This window comes from Scophthalmus maximus, chromosome 1, assembly GCF_022379125.1.
Source record: "Scophthalmus maximus strain ysfricsl-2021 chromosome 1, ASM2237912v1, whole genome shotgun sequence".
NCBI lineage: Eukaryota > Metazoa > Chordata > Actinopteri > Pleuronectiformes > Scophthalmidae > Scophthalmus > Scophthalmus maximus.
In genome coordinates this window covers 4,655,001-4,677,270 of record NC_061515.1, presented here as the reverse complement: position 1 = coordinate 4,677,270, position 22,270 = coordinate 4,655,001, and the positions used below count along the sequence as shown (strand labels likewise).

At 44.6% G+C, this 22,270-nt stretch overlaps 1 long non-coding RNA gene across 4 annotated transcripts in view; it reads left to right on the top strand.

The window, feature by feature from the left end:
• Positions 1–22,270, top strand: part of LOC118311189 — a 102,376-nt gene that overhangs the window by 24,741 nt on the left and 55,365 nt on the right. For all 4 annotated transcript variants that reach the window (XR_004793928.2, XR_004793926.2, XR_004793927.2 and 1 more), the window contains one exon: positions 20,987–21,041. This is a non-coding gene — a long non-coding RNA (uncharacterized LOC118311189). The remainder of the gene's footprint in view (positions 1–20,986; positions 21,042–22,270) is intronic.

Here is a 22,270-nt window from a genome sequence, read left to right as displayed (position 1 = left end):
ACTAAATGTACTCATGTACATGTCCTGTACCAAAATTTGGAGGTACACACTCCTACTCCACTGCATTCCAGATATACTTTTTATTCCCCTCCAATAATTTTACAGTTTGGGTTTCTAGTATGTACAATAATTTGCTCTGCATTCAAAAAACTACAATAAACTACAACAAAAATCCCTTGTTCTACCCAAAAATCAACCCTATGGTATTAAAAAAAAGACCTCTCACAACTTGCGGAGGTAGTTTATGCAACCCAGCCCTATACACGGAAAAAACACATAAAGTCAACATACTGTATATGCGAGTGTAGTCTATTTTGTGATGATCTGTGCAAAGCCTTCAGGTAACAATCTTGTAAATGAACCCGTCGCTTTTAATTGTCACTTGGCTTCGAGCACTGTCTGCATGCGTCATTTTAAAATAAAGCAGCTCTTTCTATAGTTTGGCAAGAAACAATTTATATGAGCCAGATGCATTTCTTTTTTGTTCCTCCTATAATCTTAATCACTGTATCGCATCCATAAATCGAGAGGACCAAGAAAGTTTCTGATAAACACCGACGACACTGTTTAGGAGACAGTTTGTGCGATCTTATGACTTCCTTTAGGGAAAAAATAGTTAAAAAAATGAGTCGGGCAGCTGGAGAAAATAAGCGCTGCTGAGCTTTTTCTTTTCTCATATAAATGTCTTTTTATGCTTTGTGAATGAACATCCTGAGGGAGGCTAAACACCGTATACTGGCAAAGTACACTATTGGCTTACAAATATAACGATTGAGTAAAAGAGATACCACATTCAGTTTAATCTCAGTACTTGGTCAAGTACATATGTTTAAATAGATTTAAACATACCTGTATGTACTTTTTTTTGACGCTCCTTTATTGTTGATTGCGCTCATAAGTTTGACAAAAGAATTTTAGATGGAAAACGGTTCACTTCCTGGATTTCTTAGGCCCACTACCTACTGTGCTATTTCCGAGAACACAACAAAGTGTCATTTCCCCCGATGACGCTACGAGTTGATTTGAGATAGCCGTGGCGATGTTAAATTTTGTTTCCATTTTCCATTTTGTCAGATGGGATATTTTGACCCTGTATTATGTCTGTCACATGGCACCCCCCCCCCCCCATCTCCCCTCACCACCAATCCATTTTACAGTGGTTTCACGTGGAGATGGGTTTTGATTCTTAAACTGTTTGTGGGCCACACTGGGACCCTGTGTACAGAAACTTAAATTGATTTGATTCCTAACTCCCTTATCTATAAATGTTTAGGAACAGAGTAGTTTTTTTATTTATGATTTATTACTTCAAAGCCATAAAGTCTCCTGTTGACACAAAACGAAGGAACTCACTTACTTCTTATCCCGCGCGCCCTATCTCCGAGGCCACCGCGGCTCGGCCCACTGCCGCACACTTCCCTGTGTGACTCAAAAGGGCATTTTGATTTTGTTGACAGAGGTGGTGGACAGAAATAATGGAAAAAGATAAAAACTCCAATTATGATTTTTTTTCTTCTTCCTGGCTTCAGTATGACAGATTGTATGATAGATGATACATTTGGAAGTCATTTGTTGTTGGAAGATTTTGATGATTTCTTGAGCGGCAAATGACTTGACCTTTTTTTTTTTCTTTCTCCTTCTTCCCTGAGATGCACTTGTTTGGTCCCCTGATGCAGTGACTGTGTTTGATGCCGGGAATGATATGAAGTGATGGTGCAAAGAAGTACATCTCTTGATATTTCCTTTATCTTAATATTCTGATTGTTACATTATCTCATCACGGGGTCTGTTTTTTTTTTTTTTGTAGAGTCTACATTTGCCAATTGCAACTTTGTGCTCCGCTTCGGATCTGTGTGTACATTGTTGCTGCAAAGACCAATGTCGCCAAGCTGGAATGGACGAACGCAGCCGTTTGACCTTGGCTGGCTTATTTGCTCCAGTGAGACAGCCTAAATATTTACCTGTCATTGTTGATGATACTCCAGGCTTCAGTGCCCTTAATGGTTTTGATGGAGACGCAGGGCTTTGCCGCAACAGGGTGATGGGAATTGCAAAATTAAGAGCAGTGAATTGGCCTATATCTTTCAGGACACTGTGGGCTTAATTCTGTGTCTTATAATACAACTGCCTTAATCTGTAAACGGCCGGAGCAAGATAGAAGAGTAGCGGGGAATTGCAATGGAAAACAATGTGTCAACTGCCCGAGTTTAACCTTGGCAAGGTCTCCGCGGTGGAAGTGGAAGTGTGCGTGAGTGCAGGTACCAAAGAAAACCGAAGCCCAGTAGGTCACAGTCATAAAACCGACAACATACCAACACTGTCATGGGGCCTGCTGATCGCAGGTGTAGACGTCGGCAGAGCTGAAACAAGGATGTGTCGGGACACCTGATCCAACCATCTGAGAACATATCTGTCAGCGTTGGACAGTTGTGCCAAACCTCAGATTATGTTCAAGTTGTTGTCCCTTATTCTCTCAAGAAGCAAGACTTTTCACCGGTTTACACACCCGAGAAGAATTTGACTCCAAAATGCAATTTGACCCAACAATCGGCCTGATGCGTGGTAGTTAAAGATCCTGATTTCACCTCATGCATCGACACTGAAAACGTCGGTTGCCAGCTGCACTCATAGACAGAGTAGGACAATACTTGTTTGATATCCATGTATGAAATCACAACAGGTAAGTGCTACTTACTGTAATAGCCTGCCAAGGAGGTCATGCTTTCTATTTGTAGGATTACTCCAAAAACCATTGAACAGATTTCAATGGAATTTTGTGGAGTGGTGGGACATGACCCAAGAAAGAACCCGTCATATTCTGGAGCATGTCTGGAGCATAGGGGCGGATTCCAGGAGTTCTTTTTCCCCCTACTATTTTTTCCTGACATGACAGGATAGGGCAAGAGCCCATCTCGTCCCCTCACCACACTACCCCCTCCATTGGCACTAAATGTTGGACGTAAATTGTGGAATTGTCCCATATGGGTGCATTTCCTCGGGATACCGGCCTCCCTGGTCTGTGGACAATTGGTAGCCGGTGTCCAACAGCGAAGGCAGTGGTCCTAGGGTCCTATAGCATCCTCCTCCTCTTCCTCATCCTCTTCCTCCACACTCGGCAGGCTCCGAAGTCTGTTGCCTTGAGTCTCATGGCGTCACACCGGAGGGATTGCTGATCCCCATTTCAGATAATGCTCCTCTCAATCTCTTATCATTTACAGCTGTCCACCAGTAAACAACAAAACAAAACAAAACCAAAAAGAAAAGAAAAGAAAAGAAAAAAAAATGATAGAAATGGATCAGAGGGGAGGGAGTTAAAGGTAAAAAGGGCAAACTCCCGTTCATTCTCCTATAGAGGTTCTACTCCCTCGACGCCGTCGCCGGCCTTCTTATGACGATAGCCATCAAAATCATAACTGTTTACACTGCCCGTCACTTCCTTATCCGCACAACAGAAGTTTTCAATTTCAAGATTGATTTGTTTCAGGGACGATTATCTCTCCCCGACAAAGGGCGGAGGGAGAAAGCTCAGGCCTTCTTTCATTAAACTTTTGATTCCTCCTCAAGCCAAAGCTGCTTCCTCGGGGGAGGCAGTGAGACAGAAAAAGGTGTCGACTAAAACCCCCCCCCCCCCATTCCTCCAGTCCCCCCCGTCCAGATGCACAGCACAACACGGACCATTCACTAGACCATCTGGCTAATATAATAAGGTAAAATAATGCATTTTTAACCCTCCCTAATTGGTTAAGTCATTTCATCATTATAAATATTAGGTATCTGTAATGGGCAACACTAATTCCTTTGACTAGACTAAAGATTCCCGCCTTCAAATAGGCATGCTAATCTAATTAGAAAGCTAGCGGAGCCGAACGACTACATTTTCTCATACTTAGGGTTGGAGGGCCGGGGCTTTGTGGAGCAGATGTGCTGTGAAATTAATTTCCTCTGGTGTAACCGGAGACGCTCCTCTCCTCCGCCGCCGTCTCTGTTATGAAATTTCCATTTCACAGATGATAACCTATTATCACTTTATTCAAAGGGAGGAAGGGAAAAAAAGAAAAAGAAAAACGTGTTAATGGCCAGGAGGAAGATTGAATTATTCATATTTGCTCATTTCTATTCCGCGGCGCGGCCCTGCTCTTTTCATGCACTGAGAGAGGGCTAATGTAAACATGACCAGAATCCTTGTAAATTGGCTTGTAGAGGGGGCTGTTAGCATAGTGCCTGGGGACTGATGCTGGATGGGGATAACAGCTGATATCTGTAAAGTACAGGCTGTGCGTGCGTGTGCGTGCGTGTGCGTGTGTGTGTGTGTGTGTGTGTGTGTGTGCGCGTGTGTGGCAGGGAGGCCGTGAATGAACGGGCGAGGGGTGGGCACATGAAGATGTGTGTCAACAGCGTAACGGGGGGGGGGACGCCACGAGCAGGTAATGGAATCTAATTGGACAAGGAGGCAGTTAGCCGCACCTCTAATGTGCATCACAGCGGCCGCTGCTGCGTCCGAGGAACCCGGATTCGAGGTGATCTGGACTATCAACTTCCGCCTCGAGCTCGCTTCACATTCTCTAATCTTTACATCGCAGATGAAAGAGCCTAACTTGTTAAGAAGTCACCCCAGTGCTGTTGAGATCTGTAGTGAGGGAGGGAGAGAAATGTTTCCTACAGCAGCATCACAGGAAGGGGGGGGGAGAAAGAAAAAAGACTTTTATTATTTCCCCAGTTGGTGTTGGTTGGCACAAAGTGCTTCAGTATGGCAGGACAGGAAGGAACTCGTTCGCAAATAATGAGGCGTCCCGTCCCAGTGACACGACCGCTTTGCATTCACTACACAGCTCCGACCCCCATAGGACCTGAGAGGGCTTTTTGTATGTTTGCATGAGCTGTAAAGCACACAGATAAGACTAATGTGTGTTTGTCTGTTAATTCGTTTCCGTTTCCTTTGCACACAAAAGTAAAAGAAAAACCCACATGGTTGCACTCTCTCATTAATGATTCGTTTGTCATCCATTTTATTTTATTTTATTTTTTAGATTTTCCCCAAGAGGAGCAGAATAATTCAACGTGATTCCTCACAGCGGCCTCTTGGGAGTTTGAGGGCGAAATGAAAAATAAAATTAAAAAAATGCAGAATTTCTCCGGTCGCCTACACCCAAAGTAACGAGATGCGTCTCAACTTTGAAGTCATATTAAGACACAGAACATACGATTTGACGGAAAGAAAGAAGATGATCTGCACCTGAGGTCACAACTCAGTGAAAGTCCACTTTGCTGCACACGAATCAGGTATACATACGGATAAGAAGTAGAAGAAATGATGATGCCTGTCACAACAAATCGTTCGGCTGAGCAAAATGACGGCTGACTTGTTTTACCAGAGAAATTCAGCGTGGAAAGAAACCAGAGCAGCTCGTCTCCCAGAACTTGAGTTTATGTCTGTTTTTACTTCTACAGCCAATAATCAGATGACATTGGAGCTGAAATGTGGCCATCCTCTTTAGCCATGATCATTACATTTCATTACATCACATCGCCCATTGAAATACGTATTTCCCCCCCAATCTGCTCTGAGGACATTTGCACTGCCTCTGGTTTACATAATAATGCATGTGGCGTCATAAGTATTGATTATTAAATCTATAAATGACATGGTGATCAATAATAATTTTTAAAAAATCAGATGTCATGTTTCGTCACTGTATTCGATCATTGAAATATTTGGTTAGGTTTGAATATGGGCGGTGTAATAATTAGAAAAAAACATGACTATTTCCTTTTTATAAATTCCTCTCTTTTGATTTGTTCATGGATTTTTTTTAGTTATTCTTTAGTTACTGAAAAAGCTAAAATCTTATATTTTAAGATATAATTTGGAAATGCATGAGAGAAAATATGCATGAGCTTCAAACAATTTTTTTTAACATAACCAATGATCACTAGGTGGCAGTATAGTATGCTATAATTGCATATATGCATATCGCCCTGTTCCACTCTTCACGTCAGTTGCCAGTCTTCGATGGGGACCGACACTCACATTCAACGGCCCCGTCACTGCATTGAAACAAAAAAAAAATCTATATTTAACACCACTTCCATCACCCCATATGTGGAAAAAATTTATTGCAACTTGCTCTGTCACGATATTTTTGATGATTCTTCTCTCCCATGTCATCATACAGTACATATGTGTTTGTCACCCTGAGAACCATGTGTCTGCTGACAACAGAGCTGGTGACAGCACTGAATATTGTACGTAGGTAGATTTACGAGCAATGATTTATTCTAGTTGACTTTTGACAGTAGCACGTATGCACTTGTGTGTCAATATTCATTTTAAGATCAAACATGATTAAGATCCATTGGATTCAGAATGAGTAAAACTAAAATGAGGGAGTCCAAAAACTTGTCTAATAAAAGTGACTCTCTGACCGCAATCTTTCGTGAGGACCTCTCTATTATACCGCTGCTTAACACAATCCATAGCAATCCAAATCCTTATCAATATCAATTTACTCATATCAATAAAGATCAGGCTCCCCCTGGATCAGTTCTCACTGGCATCTGTCTGACATTGCAGGCCCCCCCTCATCGCGCCCCAGACAACTCCCCCTCCTCTCACACACACACACACACACACACACACACACACACACACACACACACAGAGCAGCCCTTGACTTTGGCGTCAATAAGGCTGACCGTCTTTGTGAGAGTATCGACAGTTATCAAAAAATGCCCTTGATGTAATTTCATGCCTGTCGACACTCACAGGCCATATGCTAAGGACTGTGGGACGCCTGCGCGCCATATAAGTGCACAGCCGAGCTCGGGGGGGCCCCCGGGCTCTGGTCACTTTATAGGAGCCTTTTAATGGCTCCTCGCCGCCAACGTTAGAGCCACAATGGCCGAGTACAGCAAGACTGTCCACTGGGGGCGACCATCAACCCCCGGCTACAGAGCATCCGGGGGGGGGGGCGGGATTCTCCCCCCCCCCCCCCCCCCCCCCCTCCCTCCCTCCCTCCCGCGCGCGGGCAGTAACTTATCGCGTTTAAAGCGTCCGCAGCGTCGTCGCAGCATATGTGCAGTCTCTGTGTTTATGTCATAGGACTCTCATTTGCACTTACGCATAGGTATTCACAAATGCGCAGTGAAACAGAAGGACAGTGATCTGGCAGTGAGTGCTCTGGTGAGGATTATTCTTTTTTTTTTTTTTTTTTTTATGTCTGTTTGGTTTTTTTTCTTCTCGAAAGTGCCAATGAGGACGGGGCTGGTACAGCAGAGGTGTGCTAATGTGACACCGGGAGGAGTTTGAGCCGAAGCAACTGCTGTTGTGAACGTGTGATGTGGCATTTTTCAATGTGTTTTTTGTTAATTTGCCAGATACAATACAGCACCAGTGTAATTGTGATTAATAAACACACACGTACTGTACGGACAAAAAGAACAAACCAACTGAAATCATTTTAAATAATTTGCTGTTTCAGACATCTGATCAGGAACGTAACATGGACCAGTGTTTAATCCAGTATTAAAATAATGGGATATGCTGATTGGATATGACATTGCATAACTCAAACATTTAACATTACAATGTTATGCGTATGACGATGAACCGGTACGACCCAGGTCCCCTCGTTACGATTCGTTCTCTCATCATTGTTTCTCCTCGTGTCCCGTCATCTCACTGCTTTTTATCTGAAAAAAAAAATAATAATTTAGAAACCCATCGCATTATCTAAAAACAAAATATTAAAACATTTCTGGAAATGGGGGCTGTTTTTTCTCACCATCTCAAGGGTTGACACTGCGGTTTTCACACCACGTCGACGACAAACGAAATCACGTGACCCTTCTGACCTGATCCGTGAATATTTAAAAAAGCACATATGCACTTATATATTTCAATCCTGAGCCCATGTTCGCCTTTCTGGCACACTGGACATTTTATTGTCCCTTCACTAACAATTAAAACGTGACACATGCTGCCTGGAGGAATTTGAAAGCAGCCCCACAGGCTGTGTCGGTGTCTTTGCACAGAGTTTGGTAGCATTTTCGGTGTTTTACAACACAAACTAAACACGTTTGCAGTGATTTTTGTATGTTTGCACCCTGAATTGAATCAGCCCCCTCCTCCCCTCCTCCCCCCCTCCCCTCCTCCCCTCCTTCCCTCTCTTTCTGCACCGCTTTGTTTTTCCGCCGCCGACAGTCGCCGAGGCGCCCGGGCTGTTTTGTAGGCATGTGCACATCCTGATCTCTCATAATATTAGTTAAAATCAATGTGCTGCTTTTTTAATTATTGCTCATGGTACAAAGCAGGGAAGGCTCATTTAAGCGGGGATCGATATGGGAGAGCGATTGGTGGACGGCGGAGCTGTACATCAGGCGGCTTGATGTGAAAATCATTGGGGCCTGTGCAGGCTGTGGCTCGCGCTGATCATCCTGGTTAGCCCCCCAGCTGGCTGCAGGGCCTGGGTAATGGGTGAACCCTCCGTGAACCAGCATCCTTAGCCTCCGCGTCACCCCCCCGGAGAAGCAGCGATGCCTCGCGCCGCCCCAGCCGCGGTACGCAGGGCCGGGAATAACACATCATAAAACCCCTATTACAAATAGTATCAAAAAAAAAAAAAAAAGTAAAGCAGAAAATTCAGGTGCATTTTCCTCTTTTCCCTCCTCTCTCCACCTCGCCCCTTTGATTATCTGTGCCCGGGATTATTCTCTTTTTATTTGGCCCTGTTCCCTCGCTTGTGCTACTCTTCCCCCCCCCCCCCCCCCCTCATCCCCAGATACACCATCAGTACATTGTTCCTCCATGTGCACTTCTATTATCTCTGCTATCTGTCCCCTGACTGTGACCGGGCCTGACTGGAGGCTTGCGCCGCTCTGCTCTGTGGGCTTTAAAGAGGTTAATAACTTGGGCCTGCGGACATTATTTAAGGGTGGCCAGAGGAAATGTAACGCTCCCCTGTTTCTGTTGCTTTAGATCCACCTTTGACCCCGGAATCGTCCGTCCCCTCCCCAGCCCCGTCACGACAAACAAATCCCCGTATCCACTACATCCCACTTTCCCTCTCTTTCTTCACACTTTACTCTCCTCCCCTCCTTTAGTTTCTTTTTCTTTCCTTTTTACCGAGGGCCAATTCAGACCCTCCATCATGCAGTTTGGCCCCTCTGGCGCTAAACTGATACAAATGACGTTAATCTCGGAAAGTGTGAACGGCAGCGTTTCACAGCCTCTTACCGTTATTTGTCACTATTTCTGTCTCCAGAATGGCTCCATTTTGCACAGAGATAAAAAAAAAAAAAAAAAAAAAAAAAAAAAGTTAAAGGCCCAAATAATTGTTTTCATCATTAGGTCACGAAGCATTTATCATGCAGTTTGTATATAAGCGTCCAGTGGATGATTTATATGGGCTCTTCAGCGACCAATGGGATACAACTATGAGGGTATCAATCCCTATAAGCACTGATCCAATGTACAATCAGCATCTCGGGAAGCTGTGTTGCACGTTCAATGTTCCCAAACGGACAAAATGGCGGGGCAGGGGCGAATCTACTTTTTATTATTTTCTAATTCTGGACATATTACATACAGTTAACAAACAGCAAGGGAAGTGAAACTGTAAATAGGATGTGTATGTTAAATATTCTTAATGTCCTGGTTTACTTTTCCGCCTTTCTGTTAAAACGTGTTGTTGAAATCAAGGCCATTAGTAAGGCTCGAAACATATTCTGACACTAGCCCGAGGCACTTCTGCAAATCCCCTAAATCAAATGCCCCCATATTTTGACAAGCTACCAGCGCATAATATGTCCAATTAGAATTTAATACTGGTAAGACACAGTGACCCTTCCCTCTCGATCACATTCTGGAACACTAATGTAATGGTTGTCCCTCATTTGGCTGCTCTTTTTTCCCCCAGATGATTGTTATATATCATCTGCATCATTCACATGCTTACACACACACACACACACACACAAAGCTCACACACACACACACACACACACACACGCACACACTCACTCACTCTCGCACTGACGGGAGCCGGTTACTGCGGGGCATCAATCATTGGTCCATAAGCGAGGTTCATTTACTAATTAAAATCTTCCAAAAAAAAAGAGAGAGCAGAATTGACTAAGCACTAAATTCTTAATCACAAGTTTTGAGTAGGGACTGACAATACAATCTATGGCTGGATTATCAATCAGGCCCATGTAAAGTCCTTTTATGAACCAGATGTTTTTTTGGTGTGATCACCATGGTCATTTATTTTGCCTTCAATTCCTTCTCTGAGCACAATGTGTTTCAATCATTCAGATTGTATTGTGTGGCCAATGACTCCCTGCATCTCTTCTCCCTGTGATGTCATGAGATTTAAAAAAAGAAAAGAAGAAGAAAAGTTCACACCTGAGTGGATACCAGTAAATTACATGCAGGCATAATTCTCCCTGCTTGTCAATGTTGATGCCTGTCAATTTCATAGCATCCGTGTGCCTTATTGTAATGAAAGAGGCGGAGGGCACAGCACTTTTTCATTTGGCTGAAAAAATGTGCTGTCCAGCCAGATTTAAGATGAAATGATGCCTTTGGTTATGGACTGTGATTAATGTCAAGGACATCAGAGTTCATCTAAATATAGATGGATCTGTGTCGGCCGTTGGCGGCGCTGGGCATGGGCTCGCGCAGAAATCACGCACACGCGCAGGTAAATATCACGCAATCGCCAATGATAACATGGAAGACGTAACAAATTTGGCAAGTACCTGACTTGACGTGGGACCGAAACACAAGGTTCATTCTGCTTTACCCGGGAGAGCCGTGACTACGCAAAGGTGAGCAAGTTCAAACCAAGAAACAAATTGAAGTTGACATTTCCGCATGTTGTGCGGCGACACCAAGTACAGTTAACACCCTGCTTTTTTAAACCGTTCTAAAAGCTTTCATGTGAATTAAAAAAAGGGGAGGTTTCTTCAAAGTGAATAGAAGAGACTATTGACGTTGTCAGGGACACAAATCGACATCGCGTCAAATATGAGAAACTGATATTCCACCTTTGCAGCTTCGTTGTGTTTTGTTCTCATGCTCTTTTCGAGCTGTAACTCACTGTCCAAGAGGAATGGCTTTTGCAGGAGATGCGAACGCGCTAAATCAAAGTACAAGTCGGAAGCTTTGTGTGTTGAGGGGTTCCACAATGGTGCTGTCGCCTCCCAGCAAGAAGGTTCTTGGTTCTTGTCCCAGTCCAAACCAACCAGGGCCTATCTGCGTGGAGTTTGCTTGTTATTCCTCCCACAGTCCAAAGATATGCAGATTGGGGTTAGGTTAAATGGAGACTCTTAATTGACCGAAAATGTAAATTGGTTCTTTGTCTATGTATGTTGGCCCTCATATGTTCGCGACCTTTCCAGGGGTGCTGTTATCCAATGAGAGGTGTTTGTTATTGCCTCGTATTGTGTTGGTTTGCTTCATGTTTTATATACAAATATAATTTACGGGTAAAATGATATTTGAAAAGTATGAATAGCTGTTACAAAAAGTAGGAATAAGCCCATTTATGCCCAAAAGAACATAAAATGGCCAGTTCGCTAAAACACAAAGGCATTTTGCTTAACGAGATGCATTTTATCTATAAGTTGTACTTAAGTACAACTTATAGATTGAGTACTTTTACTTAGTTGCTTCCCATGACTGCGTACATACTGCACATATGTAGTTGACATTTGCCACTGTCCATGTTCCAGCGAACAATAATGTGATTTATAGCAAACACATTTTACCAAACACAACGCCATTGTTGTGAAAGAGCCAACTCGAGTTTGTCATGATCCGCCTAAACAAACGCGTGCACGTCGCCACTACATCATCCTGTAACTGACCCCCCCCCCCCCCCGAAGGAAACCCAGTGAAAAGCCCCAGATCCACAGCTGCTTTCATCCAGATTGAGACAAGTTCCCCCTTTGATGGGCCAATGTAAATGTGTCATTTACACCTGTCTTGTCTTTTATCATGATAAAGCAGTTCATACTGCGGGAAAAGGGGGGAAAGAGAAAGGCAAGCAGTCGCTTCATTCATCGCCTGTCCTGTTTCATTCACACGCCTGTGATTCTCTATCATGCCCCCCTCAGCAGCCGTCAGGAGCGCCGGCTCGCATTGAAACAAATCTCTCATATTCTGCTTTTTGATTTTCATTCTTTCTCCCCGTCGCCTCCCCTATTAGCTTATTCATTCTTCACATGTGACTGCCAGCCTGTTAAGGTCATATTAAACCAAAGCAATCCACTTTAAATGGTTATCTACGACGCGCATTAAAAAGCTCTTTGCTGCCCTTTAAATATTGTGATTGGGTTATAGGGGGGGTCGCTGTTTCGGAGCGCTGATCGCTCTCCCAGGAGCCTGCTTCAGAATATAAATTGAGTAATATTATAAAGGCGGGCACTCCAGAAGGACTGGGGTAATGAATAGGATTCATGATCTGAGGAGGAACAGGAGGTCATGCAATGAAGTGAAATACTCTAATAACTCCAATCCAAACTCACTCAGATGATGATACATTAACTGAGAGACCCTTGTGTCCCTGTTTTTTTTCCTTCTCGCTCTCTCTCGTGTCGGACTACATGATCTTTACTTTTATTTCAAAAGCTACTTGCTGTGTAAAATAAATTCTATTAAAATAATGAGAAAGCCGATCCGGGTGCTAATGATTATTTCAAGTTCTCTGTATTGACCTCAATGTCAAGGCCACCTACAGCGGCGGGAAAAGGGTCGGGTCACATCTCCGCAAATCTTGTAATCTTCTGCCGAGAAATTAATACAAATAATAAAAAAGGAGAGGCAGATTTGTATTGTATTACTCATGATCTTCCACAAACGTCTGGAGCAATGTACCAGGCAGATCAGACAACAGATTACTCCCACCGAAGGCCTAAATACAAGATATTAAGATTTTACATGTAATCCCCCCACCGTGATTATGATTTTTTTTCTTTTCTCCTTGCCAGGAATTACATCCATCATCTTACACAGTAAGCTGTGTTTACTTGAGGTGGTGCCTTGGAGAGTTTTGCATGTTATCCCCTTGAGATCAAGACAAATCTGTGCCACTCTGTGTCCGACCTGATGTCGTCTTGTACCTGAGGACGACTGATTACGTGTTACTCAACAGCACCCAACTGGGATTAACGTCCCCCCCCCCCCCCCCCCTCCACACTTCCATTGTGGGAAAACTTACGAGTGGATTCAAATTATATCTTTGAAGTTACTTCTGACTTTTGAGTCGTTTTTTCTTCTTCTTTGCTTTCCGTGATGCGATCGAGGAGCTGCAGCCCGCAGACTGGTAAACATTTGCTGTTATATCATGCTTTCAATAGAAGCCCCGGTGCGCTTTCTTCTCTGTCAGCGGATCTTGATGGAGTGTATAGGAGTGCTGGAATGAGTCGGGCTTCTTGCAATCAGGCACAGGGAAAATGGTTAATTCCACTTGTGATGACACCGGCTCGGCAAGCACAACAGTTTTCAAGTGCTGACATTGACCAGTAATGACTGAACGAATGGATAGAGAATAAAGAAGGTTTGTGTGTGTGTGTGTGTGTGTGTGTGTGTGTGTGTGTGTGTGTGTGTGTGTGTGTGTGTGTGTGTGTGTGTGTGTGTGTGTGTGTGTGTGTGTGTGTGTGTGTGTGTGTGTGTGTGTGTGTGTGTGTGTGTGTGTGTGGGGAAGGGGGGGGGGGGTAGAGGAGGGTTGAGAAAGGATAGAGGAGTCAGTAAAAGAGACACTAGTAAAGTATGTGAGAGAGAGAAAAAAGGGGAGTAAGAGAGACACAGCTGCTTCGGCACAATCGCTTTTCAGCATCTACAGTCCCGGGCCAGAATACCATTAATACAAGTGTCAGAGGAGTGAGTGGAATCAGGCACAGCACGATGGCTTTGAGTGGCTTGAGAAGAAAACACCCAGGATTCTTTCGGGGGTTGGGGGGGGGGGGCCTGTTCCGTGTCGGCCGTCCATTCTTCTGGCCTCCTTTTGTGGCGCTGCCTCCGCTGTCCGTCCGTCCGTCCGCCCTCCTCCTCCTCCTCCCCCCTTTATTTTGTGCGAACATTAAATTGCACATGATCTCTAATGTCTCCGGCCGGCCGCCTTGTCGCAGGTCGACGACCTCCGTGCGCCTCCGATAATAGATACATCCCCTGTTTGTCTCGTGGGCGAGGCGCTCGTCCGCCACAGTCCAGTAACCCGCCATTGTCGCCACGGTCTGAGGCAATTAAGTAAAATGGTGGATAGAGCCTCGGCGTGTCCCTTCAATATTTATTACATCCCCTTTGTGAAGAGAGCTATTTAGTCGTTTGTATCTAAAATGATCACTGATGCAATTACATCTGCATTTAGAATACACATTAGGGGTAATCTTCGCCCCTTAGAGGGGAGCACCAGTGTGCCGACGAGAGACGGCAACGGATGGAAGTCACGGAGGACGTTACACGCCTGCCGATGGCAAAGAACACGTCATCGACGCATTCCATTCCTCGTCTCCCAAGTCGTGCGATGGGTGAAAACCTTTTTCTTCCATAACGTTTATCGAACCGCGAGAGCACAACGGAGAATTCCTTTTTCCTTCGATATTGCGTTTCTTCACGTGGCACTTTTTCTTTTTTTCCCGCACAAAACCTGCGGCGCAAAACACAGTTCCGCTAAACGTTTGCGGCTCCACCGTCAGGAAGCCCGGCTTCCTGCGACGAGACGGAGAGGAGTTTGAGATTTTCACGAAGAACATGAAAGCTGGGATGAAAATAGGAATGGTTAGTCAAACAGGAAAGGGCGCCTGTCAACATGCCTCGCCAATAATAAGCCTCTCGGTCACAACAGATGTAGTTTGCTAGATTGCCACCAAAGACTTAATTAAAACCCACGGAGGAGACGTGCGTCGTGTTCCCCGGAGGAGTTGACAACACTTTGAGGGATGAACTCTCCCAGAACGTTGGAGCAAAAAAACACGGGGCGTTTGGAGTGTGTGGCCTCCGCCTCCGCCTCAGCCGATGAGCTCGCAGGGGCCAAAAAGCGAGGAACATCCGAGACTTCAGTGTGGTCTCGCCGGGGCCGGTGAAATCGCACGGACGGGAGGAGGTTTCCCGGTTTCGGAAATGGAAGCTTGTGGCCATGTTAAGTGGTGAATGTCGCCATCAGCCGTTCACCAGCTCAAACGAGTTGCCCCCCCGCGCGCACGCAGCGCAAAGATGTGTCGGGGAACTCGTCGCTTGTTGGATGAAGGTTTCTAATCTCATGTTCCTTTGACAATATGAGGTTCACCTCTTTTTTTTTTTTTTTCCTCTTCCACTGACCGACAGTTTGATGGAGGATTGATTTCACTTTGATCTCCGTGTGTAGCACACGTTTGCTTGCAGATGTGGCCTGGCGGCGGCGTGTAGCGGCGGCGTGCGTGCAGCTATCGCTTCCACCTAAAAAACTGGAAACATTGAAAAGTTGTCTTATTTAAATATATATCTTTCATACACAATGTTTGTATATCTGAGCCACTGGTACATCCACACTGAACACTCACCTGGTCCAGAGGGGCTTCTCTGTGAGAACCAGTGCCGTCAACTATTCTCAATTCAAAGTAAAAGCTTTGCCCCGGAAAAGTCACAAGATGATGTCACAATGTCATAGACGATTTAAAGGGGAAATATAGACAACTTATTGGCTTAAACTGGTCATCATGATGTAAAACTGATTGCACATTGTAATGGTGATGCTTACATCGGTCCCCTATAATCCTTGCTTTCACCATTTTATTCTCTTCTCGCTATAAGATGCGTATTTTGCAGAAAAATGAGAACTGGATTTATTGCAATAAGGAGCTGCGTCACCCATTGTGTAACCCAAACAAGGACGAGAATACCGTTCCTCCTTCTATCTATTAGAGCCCGACCGATATGGATTTTTGGGAGTACAAGATTCCTGATCCCGATACATCGCATTTCTAAAATGTCGTTATCAAACCTTCATGACAAAGACATGTAATTGAGGCTTGATATTTTAGTTTAAGCATGAACTTTATCATAAATAACTATAAATTGAAAAACACAAATACAACCAAATACATAGAAGTTATAACAAACGCTTTTTTGTATAGAACATGTAAACATAAATGCAGATTTAAAGGCTCAAATCAGTTGGCCGATAATATCATATATTATATATACCCATATGTCTGTGAAAGGCTAATATCGGCCTCTAGTATTTATTCCCAGTGATGGAAATGATGAGATGATAAAAGGTATACCCTTCTGCTGGGTGATGAAAGTTATATTACAAGAAATGAAACTATGTTTATGCTGTTGTCTCAGTAAAAGTAATTGCCTTTTCAATTATTGTGTGATGAGCAACTGCAAATCAAAAAAAAAAATCTTTCAGGTAATTTGCGCCCACACTTGTAAAGACGCACGTTTATTTTTCGAGCGGCTTCTGTAAAAGAAGTCAGAGGCGACGGGAGTCTTCCGTCTCCGCAGACTGTGTGACTCTGAGCCCAGCGAGCAGACTCACAGCAGGTTGGCGTGTTTCGCGAAGGCAAGGTTACATCCCGGCGCATATTCCGTCAGTCCGGCGCGGTAACACTGACTCCTGCATGTCTCCGGCCCGGACTCAGTGTATCCTCGACCAGCGTCGTCCCTCAGTGAGAACCAGTCTGCTGACAGCTTGGAGCCAGTCCCCCCGCCCCTCCCCCCCCCCCCCCCCCCCCCCTCTTAATTGACTCCCCAGTTTGATAACGCGTGCCTGTCTGATTGGAGCCGGTCTGTCTCGCTTGATGCTCAGAGGAACGAGCCTCTTCAATAGCAGATCAATTGGTTTATTAAGATAACCGGGGACACCGGCCCTCCACTGGCTTCAGAGTCACGTGTTCCACTATAGTTATACTGTCACATGAATTATTTAATAGATATCTTATTCAAATGCTGTAGTTATAGTCACCTTAAGCAGATTTGTGTGTACTGTACATGCCTTGCCATCTATGGAGGAGGAATTGTCAAAAATCAAATTAAGTATTATCCAGGCTAAGGGATTTCGTTTTACATTTTTTTAAGTGGTGTCTTTAATCGTGCATGTATGCGCTGCGATGCAGACAGATGGCACGTCTCTTATTAATTTCATGCGAGTGGTTCATCTTGAGCCATGGCAGGTGGCTGGAATATTCGTTTTCATTTTGATAATTCCACAGATTACTCGCGAGCAATCTCAAAGGGCTGCACCCGGGCAAGATTTATACGTAAAAATACCCCCGGTCTCATCAGCCCTAAACCACCAAAGTAGGTTCTGCGGCAAACAGAGAGAGCGAGTTTCTCCCTGAAGATTCACTCATTTCTGCATAAAGATTCATGTCTGATCTCGGAATGATGATTGCCTGATGATTAGAATTTGATTTTATAGTAGTAGATGTTGAGACCAAGTGCAAGGTTGTTGGGTGAAGGACACCAGAGAGAGAGAGAGAGAGAGAGAGAGAGGAAAAGCGAGTGTTCCTCTCCCGAGTGCGACGGGCAGAGGTCCGGGCAATAACCAGGCCGAATAGCAGGTCAACCGACATCCGCATCATTACATCAGCGCCGCAGATCTGGTTTCCCCACCTCTGCTCATCGAGGTATATAGATCCAGCAATTGTGTCCTTTCGCGAGAGCAACTTTTATAGAGGCTGCGGTGAAAAAGCCTCCGAGCCCAGAGGTCAGGGGCCAATGTACTGAGGGATTATGGGGGTTGCGCCCGCGCCTGGTGCCGTTGACAGGCTTTATTGGTTGGGAGGATGAGCTTATAGCCCTTTTATATAATTATTGTATTAAGGGGGCCAGTGTGCCCCGGCTTTGCTGGCACTTGTCCCCGGATCAATGTGGAGATAATTTCAGAAATGAATAGTTAGTATCGATCAGCCCCCCCCCCCCCCTTTAGAGAAGGGCTTATCAGCCTCCCCGACAGGTCAGCTGTAGATTATTGTGCCATTGTCATTTATGGCCTCTGTCATAGAACTTGTATTTTCTCTCTCTTTTGTCTTTTTCTTTGTTCAAACAAAGACAATTCAATTTGCAGTGGATTTCGCTCTATCTGGGGTTTTTTCTCCCCCCCCCACCTCTTCTCCACTCTGTGGTACACAATAAGCAATAAATCACAATTGTTTGTGTTTTTATCACCTTCTTCTCTCTGGTGCTCATCTGACACCCCGGCATCGGGCGGGGGGGGGGTTAAGCAGAAGAAGGAAGAGGAGGACGAACGTCAGCACTTGAACTCTGGCTGAGGGATTGAGTGAGCTTTGGTTCAGACAAACCAGTGACCTTCAGGCCCGGTGTTTGTGGAAGGGAGAACTTGACCTTAATAAACAGCCCCCGTCGAGGGGACACGTGGAGCCGAGCACTCTTTAGATTCGTCGTGCAGTTTTTCACTTTACTAGAATTGGAGTGCAACACTGAAACGGTGGCTTGACCATGCGAACTAGTGCGAGGTGCACAGTCGCAGCTCTGCCGTATAGGTGTGTTTGTGTTTACTCCTCTTGTAGCCTCTTTGTTTGAGCAAGGCGAGCCCCCCCCCCCCCCCCCCCCCCCCCCCCCCCCCCCCCCCCGTGTCATGTTTGTACTTTCCTCTCTTGCCGTCTAAACTGTGAATGACAAGATGTATCCATCAGCGGGCCGGAGCTCGATTTCAATAGCGGCTCAGGGGGGGAATCATTCAGAGAAATGTAATTTACTCACTATTGGTCAGTTTGACCCCCCGACCTCAATCACTTGACACAGTTTCCATGGAAACCCTTGAAAAGGAGCACGGAGGGAGTCCGATAGCATAATTTCCGCTGCTCATCCGATACACACGGTCGAACAAAAAACAGAAAAAGAGAAAGAAACTGTATGAGGAAGCGAGTAAAGCGGAACAAACAGGATTACGACCTAATCTGGGGTGTGTGGGGGGGGGGGGGGGTTCATTACACTGAGCGCTCTTCATCATTACATAATTATATCAACACTGCAATTTGTCATAACTGTCAAGCGCCGTCATTTTTTCTCGCGCCGCCCGACAGATTAATTACAGCCAATTATGTTCAGAAGTGTTCCCGTACTAATTAGTCATACAGTTACACAGTGCTAATAGCGCGGGGATCAAAGACAACAAATGACTATCATACATCATTTCAATTAACCGGCATGATGGATTCATTAGCACTCTGTCATTTTAATGCCCCGGGCGGTCGGATATGATGAGGGATGAGGATCAGTGGAGGATTTTTCAGCTCCGGTAATGGAGGTGAGGCCAAGAGCGTTTCGTGAACAGTTTGCCGTTCAAAATATGAATTGCATGAAATTGCCCCGATTTCATGAGTAGAGATGTAAGAGTTAGTTAAGGTGCGTGGAGTTGCTACCTGTTAATAAAATGAGTAGTACTGTGTCTAGATTTATTAAGTAATACACAGTAGATATGGAGAGCACCTTTATCATGCTGGTATTGCGAGCGTTTGTCATTTAGGTGTATAGGAATTACTGTGGTATGGCAACGCCTCAATATGGGACACGAGACAGATGGACAAAGTTGTGCATAAAAAAAAAAAAAATACACACCAAGGCCGGGAGCTATACAGCACAGGTGTAGGTGTAATTATTTGACTATATGGTCATTTTGTGTTTTTTTACCATTTGTTTTATGTCTAAGTGCAGCTACTGTACAATATGTGTGGTGCCCTGAGGTCGTTGTTTTCTATTTCTGTCGCGTGGCTTTTGCAAATGTGTTTAAATTGGCAATAAAGAATACCACTACAGCTGAATCTGAGATTGTGCGAGTGCAAATGTAGTTGTTTAACTGCATAATTGCACTGTTCATATCCAGATAAATCCACGAAAAGATGCAAAAAAAATTATGTTTGGCTCATTGTTACTTCATTTGGAGGATCTGACAGAGCAGAAAGGACACGTGCGGGGGCTGGACCAGTTGAGAAACACTGCTTTGGCATACGGTATCTCGCTTATCTCCAGGTCTGATTGACGGACGGTATCATTAGAACCTGCATGTTTAACCAAAACAGCAGAAGCAGCGTTAGTTTGCCCGTGATGGTTTAGGTCAGCGCCGACCAACTCTTTGAGTGGGGCCGTCCATCAGTCTCTGCAGCTGATCGTTGCAGCTCATTCCAAAATTGCCATATGCGGCAAAATCTTGACGAAAGACATGTCTATATCCCCTCCAAACTTAACGGTGCACGCAAAGGAGTGGAATTTCGGATCTATAGCTTTAAATCTTCCCTGCACGCCGCACCGGAACCCTGGGGAGGCCACGTCCCTCCTCTCGTGCCTTGTTGACCCACAGCGATTAGACAATACATCTACATTGTTGACCTCGCTAATGAAAGTTTGACATTGATTTCTAAATAGGCCATCATTGTGTTCTACTGTAGGGCCCCGGCGCGGCGGCTCTCGTCCAGCGCTTGCAGCTGCAGGCAACAGATTTCCTGCTGCCTAATCCAACTCGATATGGCAGACACACTCACTCTTCATTTAAACAAACAAAAGCAGCACATAATGATCAGCGCTGCCATTATGGCCGATTGATTTGATCTGGTCCAGGGCGTTGTGGATTTATTTTCTTTTATGCCCCTATAGATGTGTGTCACAGCCTCAATATGCATGACATGCGTGTGTGTGTGTGTGTGTGTGTGTGTGTGTGTGTGTGTGTGTGTGTGTGTGTGTGTGTGTGTGTGTGTGTGTGTGTGTGTGTGTGTGTGTGTGTGTGTGTGTGTGTGTGTGTGTGTGTGTGTGTGTGTGTGTGTGTGTGTGTGTGTGTGTGTGTGTGTGTGTGTGTGCACATGTGTGTGTGTCGGTCCCTATCCAAACAAATGGAGGCGATTTGGGCCACAGAGCCTGCAGCAAAACTCGTCCTTTAATTGCCATTTACATACTGGGGGAATCATTAATTTCTAATTCCCCTATTATTTGTCACCCTCCACCCTCGACCCCCACCCGTCTGTCTGATGCTTGTGTCAATGTCAGGGTCCGACGGTGTCATCGGTTGGAAGTCCCATGGACAGCCCTTCATCTCCCATGGGTAAGTCGTTATTTTCCCTTATTGTCTTTTTCTTCTCCATAAATGCTCACAGACACGTCAGTCTGTTAAATATTGTGTTTTTTCACGGAGGGATTAAAGAGGAGGCACAATCATCATAGAACACACAACCACCGCTGAACACACGTTATTCTCATATTCTTTTATTTGTTTAGTCCCGTTATGTTACTTTCATTTTGATAACAGCAGTACACGCATAACCAGCACTTTTTCCTCGAGTTGCATGAAATAAATCATACATTTGCCCTGAAGAATGTGGAGAGACTAGGTTCAAGTGACCACACGCACACATGCTCATGGGTCCAATACCAGTAAAAAGAATAGTGACGAGCAGTGTACATATCAGTGCTGCAACTTTGTGTACAAAGAGTTCACATCTTGCACTTTCAAAAGTGCAAAGAGCAACTTGCGGGAGTGCCTGAAGCCTGTATTCTCTGGAATCACCAACAGAGGGCGACTCCACTGGTTGCAAAATGAAGTCAGTTTTATAGAAGTCAATGAGGAAAATGACTCCACTTGTCACTTTTTTTATAACGTCAGTAACACTTACCTGAGGAGTTTATGGTCTCAAACTACAGTTTCAATTCTTCTTCAATACAAATTTATATGTTCATTTAGTAAATGATGGTCCCATATTGAGTAAAATAGACGATAAAGCATCTAATGCATTGAAACTCGAGGCCTCAAAACATCATTTCACAAATCAACTGGTGACGTCACCGTGGATTGCCACTCGGTATAAACACATATATATATACTTTTTCTTTGCACAAAGATGCCATTTTGCCAAAAACAATTAAATTAATCATCAACAATTACCTCTCGTCCATTCTTTAAGGCATGGGCCTGGAAAACGTTGATATCAGGCAGTCTGTCCATCGAGCACCTCGGCCAAGAAGAAAGTTAACAACGTAAAAATAAAAAAAACTTGCCAAATCATCGTCAAGGTAACTCTCCCATTCCGATTCATACCATTGCGAGCCCTTTGTGCCCCCTTTACACTCGTTGTAATCAAAGCACAGAACACTATACGGTATGAACTCACCCAGGAAATGACAATAGAACCCAGAGTTTAACATCTGTCTGAGATAAAATTTCATGTTCACTGGCCATAATTGCATCCTGGCAATCAGGAGACGCTTTGAAAATGCATAAACATCAAAATGCCTTTTGTTTATGATTGAGTTGGGGCCATTGAAACAAATTCCATC